The sequence below is a fragment of the Pleurodeles waltl genome, chromosome 6 (assembly GCF_031143425.1).
Source record: "Pleurodeles waltl isolate 20211129_DDA chromosome 6, aPleWal1.hap1.20221129, whole genome shotgun sequence".
Taxonomy (NCBI): Eukaryota; Metazoa; Chordata; class Amphibia; order Caudata; family Salamandridae; genus Pleurodeles; species Pleurodeles waltl.
The window spans coordinates 25,355,176-25,374,291 of NC_090445.1; the positions used below are offsets into that span (position 1 = coordinate 25,355,176).

General features: G+C 47.3%; 1 protein-coding gene across 6 annotated transcripts in view; it reads left to right on the forward strand.

The window, feature by feature from the left end:
* The first annotated feature begins 1,681 nt into the window (after window positions 1-1,681).
* The window catches only part of PRRC2B (proline rich coiled-coil 2B), a 635,269-nt gene continuing 617,834 nt past the window's right edge, over window positions 1,682-19,116 (forward strand). For all 6 annotated transcript variants that reach the window (XM_069237079.1, XM_069237080.1, XM_069237081.1 and 3 more), the window contains exon 1: window positions 1,682-1,864. The gene's annotated coding sequence lies outside the window, so the exon portion shown is untranslated. The remainder of the gene's footprint in view (window positions 1,865-19,116) is intronic.

Genomic DNA, 19,116 nt, shown 5'->3' on the forward strand with positions numbered 1-19,116 from the left:
TGAAGGCCATTAAGTTCACAAATCCTCCACAACCTAAATATACATCCGCTTGGGATGTGAATAAAATTTTAAATATTTTCACTGGATGGCCAGATAATGCAGATCTTTCCAAGAAACAGCTCTTTGCCAAATTGACCATATTACTTTGCCTTATCTCTTGTAAGAGGATTTTGGATGTCAGGGCTCTGGATTTCAATGGGTGATCCTTTTCCCCAGCGGGTGTGATCTTCATCATTTCTTGAAGAATTAAGTCTAATATCAGATCAATATTTTATCTGGAATTTCCTGACAATTCCAGGCTGTGCGTGGTGAATTGCTTGGGAGAATAAGAGAGAGTGTCTGCAGCTCTTAGACCAGTAGGGGCATCCCTATTGTTGATTTCCTTTACTAAACCACACAAACCACTTTTGTCTCCCACTATGGATAGGTGGGTATGTTGGATCTTGCAAGAGACTGGGATTGATGTCTCGATTTTGGGGCACACTCACACAGAGGGCTATGTCCTCTAAAGCTTTCACGCTTGGAGCATGTTTGGAAGACATATTGAGAACAGCTGATTGGGCATTGGATTCTGTTTTTAAAAGGTTCTATTTTAAACCATCTCCACAGTTGGCTTTCATTGTGGTAAGTAAGCTTTGAGCCAGTATAATCAGAGCCTCCGGTCCTGCCATAGAATAAAAACTTTCCTGGCAAACATAAACGAAAATTTCACTTCTATTAAGGACATGGAAATTCCTCATGATTACACAACCAGAAGAGGCCCATATAGAACATAAGCGCAGATTTAATTGTGACCACTAATTAATCTTCTTTAATATGATTATTTTATGCCCAGAATACAGAACATCTTGCAATAATGTATATACTATCTGCTACAATCTGAGTGTGACTGCTAGTCCTATAGCTAAGGCTCCCAGTTTTTTTCAGACAAAAAACAATGTGTTTCCTGTCTATATTTACTTTTAAATGCAGAAAAATACAGACAATTGTTCTTCATGTGAGTGACTGTCCACACTGACATTCATGAATTCCAGGCCAAAGATTGAGCAGATAGATATGATGGAGAGTGAACAAACAGGATGAGAGTTCCTTAAATAAAGGGATATGCTAACTTATATGTGTACATTATCCTGATATTTACCTGTGGTTGTAGTGTTCTGTATGTGGCTGCTTAGTGTTCTAAAACGTGTCAGCCATCAAATTACAAGAGTATGTTGATCAGCTGAATACATGTGAAAAAAACATTTTAGGACTCTAATTACTCTGAAAACACAAAATAATTATGGATTAATAACAATAAGATGGCCCAAAAAAAAAAATATAGATAAATACAGACAGAAATCTGAAAAAAGATGACTACCATAAATCCAGGAGCCTTAGCTACAATTAATGTTACACCTGGAGGGAGCACTGAGCACAAGGGCTCCAGGGTGTACAAAAAAGCAACAATATAGCCTTTCAGTCTTTCTTTTATCTCCATTCGCCCTCCTACTCTGAGTTTTGGATTTTCTCCCTGAGTTGACCAATCCCGGCTCCTCCTTACTGCATTCTAACGGAGGCGTGTGATTCCCTCTCCAAGATGGCGTCTACGCGCCCACCAATCAAAGGAGGGGCGCGGTGACGGTCTTTCCTTTATGTTTAGAGCTGCCATTTTGTCCCTTTTCCATATCCATGCCGTACCTCCCTTGATTGACAGGTCTGGACCGGAAGAAGAAAAAAAACAAGGGAAAACGAAGGGGGTCTGTGTCTGGAGCCGAAGCGAGCGGCGGCAGCAGCATAATCCGACGCAATCCTCGGCCTGCGCAGCGCCCCAGGGCCCCGGGACCGAGCAGCAGGCAGCCGAGGGCGCGCCGCGGCATCGCAGGTGGGTCTGGCTCGCGGCCGCCGGGCCGGGGCTTTGTCTGCGGGGAGAGGCCTGGAGGCGGCGGGGTTGGCCGGCACCCGGGCTCGGTGAGGCAGCCCGGCCTCCCGGTGGCCGCGGGGAGAGGCCCTGATTGCGGAGGCGGACGTGCCCGGCCGGGGGAGGGAGGCTCGGGGGTCCCCGGAGGTGCTTTGTCCTCCCGGGGGTAGGTGAGGCCCCGATGGGCGGGGGAGGACCTCGGGGGCTTCCCCGGGCGGAGACCCCGGTGCCTGTCCGGGGAGGCCGCTCTGGAGAGTCGGGGAGCAGACGGGCTCCGGGGGGTGCTCCTGCTGGGGGTCCGGGGAGGACTGCACCCCGGAGTGGGCCTGGGGAGGCTGGGCCGTGGAAGGGGGCATCTGGGGTCGCCCCCCTTGGTATTACCCCTCTCTGGGGGGGGGGGGGGGGTGAGAGATGTAGGGATCCCGAGGGAGGGGGCTGCGGGGGCTCCCCCGGCCCGGGAAGTGGGCGCTGGGGGGGACCCCGAGACAGAAGGTGGGTGGTGAGGCCTAAAAGCGACGGGGGCAGGGCTGGCTGTGTTGTGATTTACCCCCTCCCCCGGGGGATGGGGTCGGCGGGGAGAGCAGGGGGTGTCCGCCTCTGCTCCTGGATCCAGGCCTGTCTCGATCCCGATCTCTCTGCTCCTGGACCCGGCGCCCTCCCCCCCCCCCATCCCGCTCCTTCGGAGACATGCATCCGAGGTGCCCACGGTGGGGTGAGCGGGGGGCCCCGGGTCCTTGTAGGTAGATCCTCTGCACTGGAGAGGGACCCGCCCCCCGGTGGCCTTTAAACGTCCTGACCACCCCTGGACTCCATTAGTGATCCCCGATTGATTTTTTTTTTTCCCTGACGCTGCCTCTCTTGTCCTTCATTGGCTCATCGACCGTAATCACTAAAAGCGGTTTCATATATGTACGTAACGGTGTTTAGGTGTGTTACCAGGCCCTACCCCTTCTCGAGGTATTCATGTTACTCTGCACGTCTTTCAGTCTATTTAACCATGACTTGTGGTGTGTGTGTGTATAGTATTTAACCATGATTTGCGTGTGCATATATAGTGCACCTGTTATGTTGCGTGCAGACAAACTGACAGGGTGTGGACGGATTCTGGGTATTGACATCAGTGTCATTGGATCGATCAGTGTCCCTTCTGTTGATGGTGGTTTCTTCTCTGCTGCCCCCGGCCCCTCTCTTGTCTTTGTAGTTATTCCCTCCGTACAAACCTGCTCTGGGCCCCTGATGCTGTGGTGTCCAGGTATGCCAGCGGGTCTGTCCCCTTAGTCATGTGTGTTGGGGTTTGTGAAAGTTGAGCATCGTTGTGTTGTGTGCAGTTCTGTTGATTCTAAGCTCACCGCCCTTCCCAGACGTGTTCTTCTTGGTAGGTCACAGAACATTTCTGTCAACGAGTCCTCCGTTTACAGCACGCACCTCTGTAAAAACTTTTCCTGTTTGCGTGAAGCTTGATATTTCTCCTGAAGTATTGTGAGCGTGGTCAACATTCAGTCATTTTATGCTTTTTCCTGGTTAATAATCATCGTTCTGACTTCAGCATGCTTATTTTGCGACCAAAAAATACATTGTAATTTGTGATGTGCTAAATGAGTGCAGTGTTGCTTCAGTGTTATTACTTGGAATTAGCAAAATCCAGAGGGTAGCATTAGGCGCTGTAGTTTTGTGCCAGATGTACCCTGGCTCCCACTCTGGACACCGGAAGTATTTAGCAATTAAACGTGGCATACCCCAAAATCACCTTGAACACCAGTTGCCTGCACCCTGTTGCTCACATTGTCTGTATGTGTTTTTACCGCGAACTGTGCCTAATTACCTGCTGTGGCGTAATATTATTTCTGGTACTTCATGTAATAAGACTAATGCACAATTGTGTTAATTACTGTGGCATAAAACAGATTTAACACTGGCTTTATTGTGATGCACTTGATTTGGCGAAGAAACCGTTTTTCATCATGTTTTTTCTAAATGGTTAAAAATGTAGTTTGATTCTCAGATTATCTTGTATTCTTCCAGTGTTGATGTCACTTCTTGCGTCTTTTAAATTCCTTTGTTATAACTGCTGATTAGTCGGAATTATGGACAATGAGCTGAGCCAATGGTCCTTTCCCACTGTCACTTTGCTAACCTGGTTCTCCTAGTATCTTGGAACGAGAGGTTGCTGTAGGAAATACAGTCCGTAAACATTGGCCTTTCATTATTATTGCATACTCACATGGGAAGACTGCTTTGAATAACCCAGTCGTTAAAACCATTTGCCTTGGATGCTCAACACAGCCTCTGTGAGGATGCCTGCATCATGTCAATGCCTACCATGAACCCAGGGCCACTGTTGTGCCAAAGCTGGGCACCAGAAGGGCAAGGGCAGCCACTATATATTAATTATCATTATGCGCGGGGGTGGCCACCCTTATGTCAGGCATACCTAAAGGTAGGTCACTCAAGCTCTTAATTTGTCAATGATGTCTGCCAGTGTACCACAATTAGACAAACAATGCCCAAAATACTCAAGGATGACTATTAGGCCATGAACGGACACAATTGTGCCAGAGATAAAGTCTTTGTGATGGGGAATGCCATAGATATTTGTCAGTCCTTGGCACTAGGTGTAGCTGCCAGGAAGCAATACCGTTTATTATGGGTGTACACATAAATAATTGCAGATGAGGCCATTCATTTTTTCCACTCTGGATCATACTTTGCTCTCCTCAGGTTTGGGCTGATAATACACAGAACTGACACATTTTCACTCTGGCTCCTGCAGTCTCACACTTTGGTTGGTCAGTACTGATTGCTGTTTTGGCTACTGCCTGTCTTCTTTTATGGCTCACTGTTCACACACATAGTGCAACTGATAAAACGGAGATTACAAAATGGCCGATCTCCTTGCAACTTAAATTGACATTGGGTAGAAGTGGCCATGTGGGAAACCCCATAGGCTGTCAATCAAGGATTTGTAAAGCGTGGCTACTAACCTGTGAGGGTCTCACGGTCCTGGGGGTGTAGGGGGGGATGCTGAGGATCAGTCGAAGAGCCAGGTCTTGAGGTCCTTCCTAAACCGCAACATGGTGAGGGACCGCGTGAGGTGGATGGGGAGGGTGTTCCAGGTCTTGGCGGTGGTGTGGGATAAGGATCTTCCTCCGGCTGTGCTCTTCCGGATGCGGGGAACGTTGGCGAGGGCCTGGTGAGCGGAGTTGTCTGGTGGGAGTGTAGAAGGAGAGTATGTGGTTGAGGTAGGCTGGTCTGATGTCATGTAGGGCCTTGTAGGCGTGGGTCAGGAGCTTGAAGGTGATTCTCTTGTCAATAGGCAGCCAGTGTAGGTCTCTTAGAAGGGCGGATGTGTGGCTGTGTTGTGGGGCGTTCTTGGTGAGACAGGTGGAGGCGTTCTGGATACTCTTGGTTGTGGTTCTGACGTAGAGTGCATTGCCGTGGCTGAGGCGGCTGCTGACGAGTTCCTGGGTGACTGTCCTTCTGGCTTCGGGAGGGATCCACTTGTAGATTTTTCGAAGCATGTGCAGGGTGTGGAAGTAACCTGGTGAGACAGCGCTCACCTGTCAGTCCATTGAGAGCGATGAGTCTAAGATGATGTGGGGGTGGGGCGTTTCCGAGGGCAGTGGGCCACCAGGAATCGTTCCATGCGGAGGGTGTGGAGCCGAGGACGTCAGTGTATTAGCATGGGTCCCTGCCATAGGTTTGGCTGTCATTCACACTAACGGGCTTGAGATTATAAGTGCTTCCTTCTCTAATATGCACTCAGTCTCTAAAAGAGATACTTGGCTTCACTTCACCTCTGGGAGCTACATTAAGGGTACAGTAGCTTCTGAGCTCCTCTTTGACCCCTGTCCTAAACAGTGGAAACCTCTAATTCTCCCCATGCAGACTCCACTTCATGTCCTGCAGAAGTAAGCATCATGTTTTAGGTCTCATCAAGACTTCCATCTATTAACCTCTGCCCATGACTAGGCAAGTGGAGGCATAGTGGCGGCGCCCTACCACTAGTCTTTGCTGTTTCTGGGAGCGTCACAAAGTGAGGGGTCTTGCTGTGAGGTTCTACCAGGCGCTAGTCTTCGGACTGTAGGATAAATGCGACCTGAGCTTTGTTTTTTGCTAAGGGGAATCCTACTGAGCTTTCAGTCCATGGTCCGTACGGGCTCCCAAGACCACACGTGCTGCTTGCCGTCTTGGTTACGGGGGCATTGTGTACAATGGACTTCATTTAGTTTTGCCGCTCCCAGTGCTGTAACACGGGAATGGCACGCAGAAGGTGGCCCTGTGGCCACTAAAGTATGTAGAACCGTGCACTGTCCGGTTCCTTCCTAATGGTGGCTGGACATGCACAGGCTTCCTGGGTTGAACGTAGGGTTTCTTTTACTGTTTCCTGTTATGCAATCTAGCGAGACCAGAAAGCGCACCATCATGACAGCTTCGAGCAGAACATGCATGTCCAGTTCACGTTCAGTGGTTTCACGTGAACACGAGTCTGCGCGTTGACATCTGTCCCCTGTCAAGTTGTCTATTTACGATTTCCTGCAGGCTAATTTCTCCAAGGGCGGGTGTCTTCTACTCTCCCGCACCCCCGTCCCTCCATTCACTCTTTTGTATAGTTTTTGAGGGTTCTGCCTTTGAGGGGCTTGATCAAGGGACAAGCAGTTTGGAAACGTAGTACTTTAGACAACCTTGGGCTCACGACCTTAACATTTGGTTTGTGGCTGCCTAACTGCAAACCCTCACGTCTCTCTAGTTTAAAAATATGTTAAATATTTGTTGGCTGTCTGCTACTTTTATTGGCTGCTGGAATTTGCTGGTCGAGTCTTTGGCACGGATCCGTGGTCCCTTTGGCAGTGCTTGTCCCCCTGTTATTCGAAGCCTGTCTTGATACCCCGACTTTGGCGCCCCTTGGGCTGGAGCCCCCTTGTTCCAGTTGTCGACCCGAGCCCCTCCGGGTTACACTTTTACAATAATCATTTGCAAACGCCATTCCACAAGTGAAAGGGCTGCGAGAGCCATGGGTTATCCACACTGGGAAAATAGGGCTGACATGTGGAAAGTCGCATTTTATTACAGAATAAACAGTTCCGTAAGGTGTGCCAGGTTTGCAGCCCAAACTTGCATGTATTTGTTGGAGTTGGGTCGGGCCCCATGTGCACGTCTCGGAGAGCAATTCTCACCTGACCTCTGATGGTGGCCGCCCCCTTTAATTGTGCACCACATGCTCCTGGGAGGTCCTTGCTTCCACAGGATGGAGACGCCTCTCCGGCCAGTGCCTGGTGTAGACACTTCCTGCCTGCGCCAGTGTCCCTTTAAACCCCATTTTGCCTTCCTCTGTACGCGGCCACGTCCTGTCTGTGGAATGTAAACAGCTCCTTTGTACAAGTGGCTGCAGTCTGTCCCCTGGAGGCCAGGCCTGGCCCCGGATCTTTCTCAGCTACAGGGTGACATGCTTGAGGCTGGAACAAATGATTAGAGGTGGCTGGTGTCTACCAGACTTACTCAGGTGCAGCACGTTTTCAACGCTGTTAATGTATGCTTTGCAAAAGCACAACATTTCAGTCTGGGATAATGAATATTAAGGCAGGGAGAGGGAACTACACGGGGTACCGAACTAATGCGTCCTTCTGCAAAATGTTCTCTGAATCGCAGCACACGTCCAAGCAGATCGCTTGTAGTTCCACGGTTTTTGCTGTTTTTAATCAATACTCGTAACCGTTGGGAGGACTGGAGAACCCAGAGAGGCTGGGTAGAGTATCCATATGCGACGGAGGCCTTTTGCACCGTTGCCCATCCCACGACAGTGTACTAATGCACGGAGCTAGTGAGAGTACCCCTTCCCCGCTATCCACCCCCAGTTGTCCTCGGCTCACTTCCGGAAACCTCCTCCCCCTCCTTGCAAGAACACCAAAAGGGATTTAGAGATGCATTTTCCTCTTTACCATCCCTGTTTCACTGCTTTCCAGGCACTGTCCACCCATTCGGGTACCAACATGGTATTTTTATTGTGTTTCTGTGCTATTTGCATAGTGCAAACCTACCCAAAGGGCAGAAGAGACATGTACAGGGTCAGTGTCATTCATTGAATCTCGGTTGGCTCCTTTTCCCTCTGAAGCGTCTACTTCAGTGCTTTTAATAGAGAGAAGGAAAAACCCCTTGGTCATCCAAAATGTTCTCTTTAAACTTTGATGTATTTGTGAGAAACTCAATCCTCTGTTTGAGGACCTAGGTCTGTGACAGTGCTGGGATCTTGCTGCCAAGTCACTGGCTTACTGGTGGTGGGTGAAACACTGGTATTAAGGACTCCACAAGAACATTGTGCTTAATTCAACCTCCTACCAAGGTTCTTCAAAAAGGTATTTTATGTTTTGGTGTTTTTATATAGCGCAAACCTAGCTGTGCTGGAGTGAAGCATGTTGCATGAGGGGTTGGAAGACAATCACAGATTGGGTACATCAATTGGGGATTACACCAATACTTTTTTCTGCTCATTTTGGGCGGAGTGAGATTATGTGATTTACTCAGATTCATGCCATTTGGTCTTCCGCCAAAGTCGGGATTTGAGCTAGCGTTTCCAGTTTGAGCCTCTAGGCCACATCTCCTCTCCATTATTCAGCTGGAGAATCTTTCTCAGCATTTAATATCTGTCTGATTACCCATTGCGAGCTGCTGCTTGGAAGATTAGCACTCACAATCTTCTTTGGTGTAGATTTAAGTTGCTAAAACTTGTGTTGTCAAAAGAATCTGACCATTGCCTAGTGGAGTTTCTAACTATTCCTGGCCTGGTTTTCAGCATCTGATACCTTGGGATGTTTAGTTCATCCTTTGTGTTTGTCATAGGGTATGTTATGTACTGCTGCTAGTGACTCCATCAGACTCACCTCGCCACTATGGAATTGCATCCTCTCAGTTGAGTTCTCCAATACCTTCTGTCTGTTTCATGTCGGCACACGCTGCCCTACGTGGAGGTTGCGTTCCCTGTCACTTAATTGGTAAACCTTTTCCATTGCCTCTTCCCAGTCTGAGGCTTTGGAGAGTTAGAGTTTATTCAAATGCATTTCCTTTACAAATTGCCAATCTCCTAATATCGCTCAACTACTCCATTTTACTTTCTTTTGCATATTCCGTACAGAAGTGAGAAATATGTTTGAACAAAGCCTAAAATTCTGTATCATCATAGGGTCATGATTTCTTTGTCGTCTTTGGTGTTTCCTGCGATACCATGCATCAAACATGGCATTAGTAGCAATCTGAAAAAGGCAAAGCAACTGGTGCCAGTGTGTATTTACAAGAGCCTCCAGGATGACGTGAATCAAGGCCAGTGTGACAATCTTCATCTGAGGAAGAAGCTGTGCCAAATGTATGTCACTAGGTGTATATTTCCTGGAATCCGTTGGGATAAAGAGGATTGATTGAACTCTGAGAACAAAACCATGATAAATCTGATCCCAAGCTAGGCTTCATTGAAAATTGGATTGTTTGGACTGAGGTGGAATGCTTTTTCCATGGAAGACATCCTCTTCTCTGCCTTCCTCGGATTATACCATAGATTGCTATTCCTTTCTGGCACTAATTTGTGGTCTTCTCAACAGTTGGGAAAAGATTGGGGGCTGAATGTTGGGAAGGATGCAGAAGGGTGTTGGCTTTCAAAATAACACCTCAAGTTGACAAAGTGAAGAGCCTTTAATTAAAGGGGCGCAATGGAGAGCAGAGCGTTGAGTAGGCTGGGAAGTGGTTAAGTTTTACAATGTCAAGTGCAATGTGTTTTATGGATAGCAGTGTTGTTATTTTACTTCAATATCTGTACAGCATCCAGGGAGTATGATGCAGGGTCTGGAATTTCATACGAGATGTGATTAGCTAATGAAACCAAAGGGCAGACATATTTCAGATCTTACCGACCCAAAATATTATTATTTTTTTAAGAGAGAACTCATTGCCTTGTAGTAGTGTAACCAAAGGAACACTTTGCTTAAAGGCAGACTGGCGCTTTATGCATTTTCAGTTTGGTTTATTAGCAAGCTGGGACATTGAGGTGGCCTGTGTGGGAATTAGAGGACTTCACGTAAAGGGTATCTAAAGCTGAACGTCAACGAGATGCCTATTTGTAGAGAATCCCTTCATCTCCCATAGGCACGATACATATAAGGCAGCAATTACAGATGATGCAAGAACTGGCCTATTAATATGCAACTTTGAACATATTGGTGAACTAAGCTACCCTTTTTAATACCCATTTAATATCTTGATGATTCCAAAATAAGCATAAGGTCCTTTAGTGTTCTACATTAACGAATGCCTTTGACTGTCATTTTCTTTCATTGGAAGGATTCCCTAAACTAAAGAGCCAGTCTTATTTTATATGGGGGTGTTGTGGTGTGTTGTGTTTTTTTTTTTAATTTTTTTTTGTTTTTTTTTTTTGGCTTTTCTATAGCATCTACTTTTGGGGAAACATTTACCAATCCCAGTGAGCCTTCTAACCTTACTCTGCGACCCCAACGTGCTTCCCAGCCACCACCCACCATTTTAATTCAGTAACCTTTTTAATGTGTATTCCTCTCCCTTATTCAAAAAATAAGCCACATCCCACTTTGATAATGTTCAATCTTGGAAGTGTCTGCATGTTTGATACATATTATATTTGTCTCACGTAACTCCTTTTAATTCTGTACCTCAATAGTCCAGAAGATGCTCAAGTATTTTCTGAACTGTTCATTTCCCCTGCAATATTTTGGACATCTTTTCCATCCCTAGGACATGGCACTGTTTCTGTAGCTACTCATCTCCTGTGGGAAAATGAGGCAAGCCCCAGCGAGCTAATGTGGATTGTTTTGCCTCTCGGAGCATGTATGCACATTTTCCCTTTCCTAGTACATAGGAAGTAGATTGTCCTGGAGGGGCTGCACATCACTATGACTATAGACAGTCTGCTAATTACGACCCATTGCCATTCTCAATCCTTTGTCTCCAGAATGATGCCAGTTGGGGAAAATGCCATAATGTGTATCAGTGCATCAATTGGCACACAGTCTTCCCAGCATAGACTGACTCCCTGATTTCCCACCCCTGCCCCAATGGCTTGCTGGTGTATAGTGCCAGCTGTATAGGAGCCTCCTTTCCTCCTGCGTGGTATTCACAATTATTGGTTCTAATTCAAGTGCTTTCCTATTGGTCAAGGTCCAAATTAGTTCCCTTTTTTCACCCCAGGCTTCTCTTTTGTTAGGAGTGTTTAGGATCAGCTAGATATGGGATATGGCATGTCCTCTGACATTCTAATTCAACAGAAGTTTATCAGAGGGCATGAGTGCCCTTGTGGCCACATTCTTTAGTTGGTGTAGGCCCCCAATTTTTATTTTGCAGGTACTTAAACATGTTGTACACCCCTTCCCCTGGCAACCCAGTCTTCTCTGAATTGTGGTAACAAGTGACCCCCATCACCCACTTTGGAAATCTTCAAGGCTTGCCTCATCGCCAGGTATGAATTCTCCTATCCTGCAGGATTTAAATGGGGATGAATATGCTGTTATTTTATATCTAGTGCCTATTGCATACCAGACCTTGAGTATCTGTATATAGTCACTGTGAATACATTTAGTTGGAGATCCTATGTGGTCGGAAGTCCACAGAAGCTACCACAGTAATTCACCATACAGTTAGATCAATTGTACAGGAGCCTGGGCCTTTTCTTTCTCATCTAGTCAGTGAGACAGCATGTGTGATGTGTGATATTTTGCTAGATGTGGATCTCCCAGGTCACCATCATTAGATCGTAGCCAGCACTGTTTGCTCCCTAATCTAGAAAAGAAAATTGCCAGAATTCAGTTGGAGCATGTGTAGTGCTATAGTATTTTGGATATATGTTCATTTGTTTCAGGCTCCGAAATTCAGATTTCACTGCTGTATGTAGGGCCATGAGGCAGATCTCTTTGGTTTTCAAAAGGCTGCTGGCTAAGCTGATTCTCAGGTATCTAATGCAACTGTCAGACCACTGAAAGGGGACTAAGTGCTCCAGGGATTTTATTCTTACCAAGAGAGAGGTTGAGTCATACAGACTTGGTAAGGTTTGTCTTAAACTCTGAAACTTGCTGCTGGTTTCTGAGCGCTTTCAACATTGTTGGTAGGGTGACGGCAAAGTCTCCATTGAAAGTAGTATATAGTCTGCAAACGGGGAGTGTAGGAAGTTGGCTCTGTATGTACTATTTCAAAGTAAGAAATAGCATGCACAGAGTCCAAGGGTTCCCCTTAGAGGTAAGATAGTAGCAAAAAGAGATAATTCTAATGCTCTATTTTGTGGTAGTGTGGTCGAGCAGTAGGCTTATCAGAGGGTAGTGTTAAGCATTTGTTGTACACACACAGGCAATAAATGGGGAACACACACACTCAAAGACAATTCCAGGCCAATAGGTTTTTACATAGAAAAATATATTTTCTTAGTTTATTTTAAGAACCACAGGTTCAAGATTTACAAACAATACTTTAAATGAAAGGTATTTCACTTAGGAACTTTGAATTAGCAAAATAGCATATACAGTTTTCACACAAATGGCAATAAGCTATTTTAAAACTGGACACAGTGCAATTTTCAACAGTTCCCGGGGGAGGTAAGTGTTAGTTGGTTTGGCAGGTAAGTAAACCACCTACAGGGTTCAAAGTTGGGTCAAAGGTAGCCCACTGTTGGGGGTTCAGGGCAACCCCAAAGTTGCCACACCAGCAGCCCAGGGCCGGTCAGGTGCAGAGGTCAAAGTGGTGCCCAAAACACATAGGCTTCAATGGAGAAGGGGGTGCCCCGGTTCCAGTCTGCCAGCAGGTAAGTACCCGCGTCTTCGGAGGGCAGACCAGGGGGGTTTTGTAGGGCACCGGGGGGGACACAAGTCAGCACAAAAAGTACACCCTCAGCGGCACGAGGGTGGCCGGGTGCAGTGTGAAACGGGCGTCGGGTTTGCCATGTAGTTCAATGGGAGACCCAGGGGTCTCTTCAGCGATGCAGGCAAGGTGGGGGGTGGGTGGGTGGGGGGGGGGGTCCTCTGGGTAGCCACCGCCTGGGCAAGGGAGAGGGCCACCTGGGGGTCGCTCCTGCACTGGAGGTCGGATCCTTCAGGTCCTGGGTGCAGTGTCCTTACCAGGCGTTGGGTTCTTTGAAGCAGGCAGTCGCGGTCAGGGGGAGCCTCTGGATTCCCTCTGCAGGCGTCGCTGTGGGGCTCAGGGGGGTCAACTCTGGCTACTCACAAGCTCGCAGTCGCCGGTGAGTCCTCCCTGTAGTGTTGTTTCTCCACAAGTTGAGCCGGGGGCGTCGGGTGCAGAGTGCAAAGTCTCACGCTTCCGGCGGGAAACGTGTGTTCTTTCTAAGTTGCTTCTTTGTTGCAAAGATGTTTCTTCTTTGGAGCAGAGCCGCTGTCCTCTGGAGTTCTTGGTCCTTTTAGATGCAGGGTAGTCCTCTGAGGCTTCAGAGGTCGCTGGACCCTGTGGAACGCGTTGCTGTTTTTCTCGAAGTGGGGAGACAGGCCGGTAGAGCTGGGGCCAAAGCAGTGGGTGTCTCCGTCTTCTCTGCAGGATTTTCAGCTCAGCAGTCCTTCTTCGTCTTAGGTTGCAGGAATCTAGTTACCTAGGTTCTGGAAGCCCCTAAATACTCGATTTAGGGGTGTGTTTAGGTCTGGGGGATTAGTAGCAAATGGCTACTAGCCCTGAGTGTGGCTACACCCTCTTTGTGCCTCCTCCCTGAGGGGAGGGTGGGGCACATCCCTAATCCTATTGGGGGAATCCTCCATCTGCAAGATGGAGGATTTCTAAAAGTCAGTCCCCTCAGCTCAGGACACCTTAGGGGCTGTCCTGACTGGCCAGTGACTCCTCCTTGTTTTTCTCATTATCTCCTCCGGCCTTACCGCCAAAAGTGGGGCCGTAGCCGGAGGGGGCGGGAAACTCCACTAGCTGGAGTGCCCTGGGGTGCTGTAACAAAGGGGGTGAGCCTTTAAGGCTCACCGCCAGGTGTTACAGTTCCTGCAGGGGGGAGGTGAGGAGCACCTCCACCCAGTATAGGCTTTACTAGCCACAGAGTGACAAAGGCACTCTCCCCATGTGACCAGCAACATGTCTGGTGTGTGGCAGGCTGCTAAAACTAGTCAGCCTACACTGGAAGACGGGTATGGTTTCAGGGGGCATCTCTAAGATGCCCTCTGGGATGTATTTCACAATAAAATGTACACTGGCATCAGTGTGCATTTATTGTGCTGAGAAGTTTGATACCAAACTTCCCAGTTTTCAGTGTAGCCATTATGGTGCTGGGGAGTTCGTGTATGACAGACTCCCAGACCATATACTCTTATAGCTACCCTGCACTTACAATGTCTAAGGTTTTGCTTAGACACTGTAGGGGCATAGTGCTCATGCACCTATGCCCTCACCTATGGTATAGTGCACCCTGCCTTAGTGCTGTAAGGCCTGCTAGAGGGGTGACTTATCTATACCTATAGGCAGTGTGAGGTTTGCATGGCACACTGAGGGGAGTGCCATGTCGACTTAGTCGTTTTGTCCTCACCAGCACACACAAGCTGGCAAGCAGTGTGTCTGTGTGGAGTGAAGGGTCTCCAGGGTGGCATAAGACATGCTGCAGCCCTTAAAGACCTTCCCTGGCATCGGGGCCCTTGGTACCAGGGGTACCAGTTACAAGGGACTTACCTGGATGCCAGGGTGTGCCAATTGTGGAAACAAAGGTACAGGTTAGGGAAAGAACACTGGTGCTGGGGCCTGGTTAGCAGGCCTCAGCACACTTTCAAATCATAACTTGGCATCAGCAAAGGCAAAAAGTCAGGGGGTAACCATGCCAAGGAGGCATTTCCTTACAGGGAGCTAAACTCCCCCACACAACCCCCCCCCCCAATAAAGCTTATCCTGATTCACTGTGCTGACTGTTCAATGTAAACATCACAAAATAAAATGATGGACGGATTGTTGAAACTTTTCAAACACTCACCCCGCCCACATCACAGATCTGCGTTTGATCCTTCTATTTAGCTCGCCACGTCACCCAGTTTGGACCCAGCATTTGCAAATTAGTCATGACCATCCTCCCCCATGGGAACAGTCCAGCCCGAACTGCCAAGCCAGGTCCTCCCTGGACTGGAGACAAGGATCCTGGGACTGGTTTCGGGTTATCACCCCTCATCAGCCAGACTAGCCTGAATCCAGTGGTGCAGCAAGCAAGGGACCCACATCTGGGCATACCCTTAGCCACTTAAGGTGCATATTGAAACATCAAAAATAAAATGATGATGAAAGAGATTTGAAACTTTTTTTTTTAAACACTCACCCCCAGTCACAGATCTGGGTTCAAGCCTTCGTTATTGGGGGTGACATGGATTAAAACCAGATCTGTGACTTCGTGGTTTGGGAGGGGGGGGTGTTGGTGTTTGAAAGGTTTCAGCACTCCATCCATCATCCTTTTGTGTTTCAGCCACATTTTTATGAGTGACTACTCTGAGGTTTTCAGTTTTTTTTCCAATAGGGCTTCTCATCTTTAAGTGTGCTGCCTCAGCTGTGAAGAAGGATCGAAGTACCATTGAGGTTCTGAGTAGGGCATCATAAAGGAAACTGGTGGATTTGCATGCAGCTGAAGATTTGTCCAGTCTCTTTAGTATGCAGGAGACCTATTTTGCATTTTATCTAGTTGGTCACTTACTGTCCCCATGACAAGGCTGAATAGCATACCCCTGCCCCCAAAGTACATTTTCTGCCATTAGTTGGGTGCATAAATTAATGCTAGGTTTGGGTGAGGGGGTGGTCTGTGGTTCAAATTGTGAATCATTGCCAATCGTGTTTCCAGATTACGCTCTCTGCCGTTGTACAGTGTAATCATGAACCCCATTTTTTGTTGGGTGTTTAGAAGGGGTTGCTTTAGTGGTTTGTATGTGAGCTTACGCTTTTCTTTGCTCATGAACAGTTTTGCATCTAGAAGTAGGGTCTAATCCTAGTAGGTGTATCTTCTCCCTCCTATTATACTTCCCCTAAGTTGGTCCTCGTATCCATCTCACCAAAACTACCTCCAACAGAAGGCATCTAGCCCATCTCACAACTAGAAGGAACATGGCTCTTTCTTGCAGACTGATTGGAGAACTGTTGTGGGATAATTGTAGCTCTCCTTCATGGAAGGAAATAGTTAGTGCCTTTCTCACACTTTACATATTTAGTTCCTTCTCTTCATAGTGCAGGCACCATACCCTGTCTAGGGTACCTATTCTCATGCAGTCAATTGGCTGTTCTGTGGGGGCTGTCAAATCATGTAGAGCAGTGGTTCCCAACCTTTTGACTTCTGTGGACCCCCATTTATCAATACTGGAGCCCGGGGACCCCCACTGAATCATTATTGGAATCCGGGGACCCCCACTGAGTCATTACTGATAGTTGGAACCTAATATTATTAAATTTTCTAAGCAGTCACGGACCCCCTGAGAAGGCTTCGTGGACCCCCAGGGGTCCCCGGCCCACAGGTTGGGAACCACTGATGTAGAGGACTCCCTGATCTTCTAAGAAGATGTCTTCAAATAAGTATTGTGTGTGTGCAATATATTTGCTCTGTCTCTTTTGGTGCCCCTCAACTGCAGACATTGTGCCACTTGGAGACGTTTTCTGAATGTTTTTATTTTTCTTGCTTGGTCAGGACCTGTTCATCTGGCATATGCTCTTCCTCTGTATTCCTCCGTTTGGCTCTCATTGTTTAAGTGGATGTACTTGATTTTCTGCAGCTCTCTGACATTTCTCTTCAAACTTTGTTGCAGATCTTCTCCCACCTGACTGAGTTCTGCCTTTTATCTTGAAACACTGTTCATGGCTCTTCTGGTCACTGCTTCTCACTCCTTAGGTGGCTCTTAAGGGTCTTTGTTGTTGTTCTCCATTTGTTTTGGTTGATGGGTGGCTCCCTCTCTTCTTTGACTGCCAAGGTTTCGGCATATCCTTGTTATGTGGGCGATTCTCCCCACATGCGTAGTTCACCGTGTTGTATGGCGGCTGGTCCTGTCTGGTGCATGCATAGTCCACATGTTTCTCATTCCCATTACTCTACTTTTGACAACATTGTTCTTTTATTTTAGTGGTCTTTTGCTGCTCCTAGTGATATTGCTGCTAGGCCTATGTTCTGTCCAGATCTCAGCTGCCATTAAGGTTTCTTTAGGCACTTTCATATTTCCTCTTGTGTAATTCTGGCTTAATCTTGATGGAATTAAGGCGAGGGACCAGGTCAAGCGCTCACAGATTCTTCTCACCACTGCACCTTTTGCCAACCTCCCTCTTGACAAGTCTGTTCACTGCATGGAGAATTACTGCCTTGGCTTATTTAGTTTTCCCAGGCATGTGTACCATTTGTTTACAAATTGGTGTTGGGCCGCTAAGGGATCCCCTTCTGCTCCTATGCATTGTCCTAGTCTGTTTTTAGGGGGTACAGCCCCCACTGCTGCATCTCCCACTGTGACTGCTGGAGTCTCTCTATCACTGCATTTGTCCTGGCACCTAGGGCTGCTTTGCTTCCCTTTTCGCAGTTTGATGCTTATGTGAACCCAGTGCTAACAGAGAGGGCAGGTGCTTGTAGTGGGCATCTCTTGCCAGTTTCTCAAATGACTGGTGTCTCTGCTGCCACTCGTGAACCCTGTCTGTGATGTCTACTGCTGCAGGCCCTTGGGCTCTACCATGTGGTAAATATATTGACTTCAGGTCTCTGGGGTCACTCAAGCAGTTCCTCTCATTTTTGTTGCAAGGAGTCTTCTCCCCCCCCCCCCCCCCCCCCCCCTGCACAGACTCAGTTTCTGGTATGGTGCCCCGTGTTCTTTCTGGCTCCTGTAGTCTTCAGATGTGCTTGACTCTGTGGCCGCTTCCCCAGGAACACTAAGGTAGCCCTGCTGTCACATCATCGAACTTGTGAACTTGCCTGTTCATCGCCATACCAAGATGCTCTCTGGGAGAGTGTGTTGGGCTGGGTGTATACATTTTCCCCATGGCGGACTTGGGAGAGCACAGATAACGTGTACTCCCCCAGTGTGCGCCAGGCTCCGCCATATACCTGCCCCTTCTCTGCAGAACTCCCATCCAAAGGAGCGGAGTGTAATGTTGCACCTGTTAAACTCATGATCAGCTCTATAAGGCGTCAAAGAATAGTTCTGGCTACCCCATAACAAAAGCCTGATGCCAGTTAAGGCGTGCCGGCCTTTACGGCAATCAATGGCAAATGCGATCAGAATGCTAGTCGGTTAACTTTGTATTTGATGAAACACAGATTTCCAGAATATTGTTTTCAATTAGATAGCCTGTTTAGAGTAGAGAGAAGTCTTATTCAGTTGGGCAATGCACTGGTTGTTGCTGATTTAATATAGTCTGCCTCCTGTGGGACATTACATCTGATTTGCACTCACCTCTGTATGTACTGGGATACTTTTAGAAGGAGGTATGCAGAGACGCAAACACTTCATTATTTCTGTGCCTTTAAATCTGTTACACGAAAGCGAGCTGCATAAGCGTCGTCCGTTTAAAAAAAAAAAAAAAAAAAAAAAAAAAACTTAAAAACCAAATCAGCTATGTTTTTGTTCCATTTAATCCTTGGGTTTGAAAAGTGATGTGGTTGACCATTAATTCAAGTGGGCATTAACAGCTGACCTGTTGCTCACATGGTTAGCTGGGAGAGTGAGTGAGTGAATGACTGACTGACTGAAGCGTACAGTGTGCAACTTATACCTACATGGGTGTCCTGGTGCAGAGGGGAAACTGGTAAAGCAAACCAGTTAAGGAAAAAAAATTGAGGTTCTAAGCTTTTTCCGGAATCACGAGTTACTAGAATTATTCCTTGTACTGGCAGGAAATGTTTCGTAGCCTAGCACCCATAAAAGAAAAGGATCTGATTATTGTTCAGCTGTAGAAAATGGAAGTGGCCCCAACCAGATTGGCTGATGAAAAACCTAAACTGCGCATAGGAAAGTGAGGTTGAAAATTGTCTGAAGTAGATGGGAACTGTTTTGAAAATGGCTTGGTGAACAATGGAGAATTGCAGAAGGTGCATTTTGAATTGGAAGCAGAAAGCAATCCAGGGATTCATGATAAAGGCATGAATGTAAATTGTGTAAAAGCTGGGCTGCTCTGAGTTTCAGTTTGAAGTCTCGGAATGAGATGAGTAGGGAAAAAAGTTTTAGTTGAGGTGCAAAATAAGTGCCTGACCAATTGTCTCACAGGCTGCCAATAGGGTTTAACCA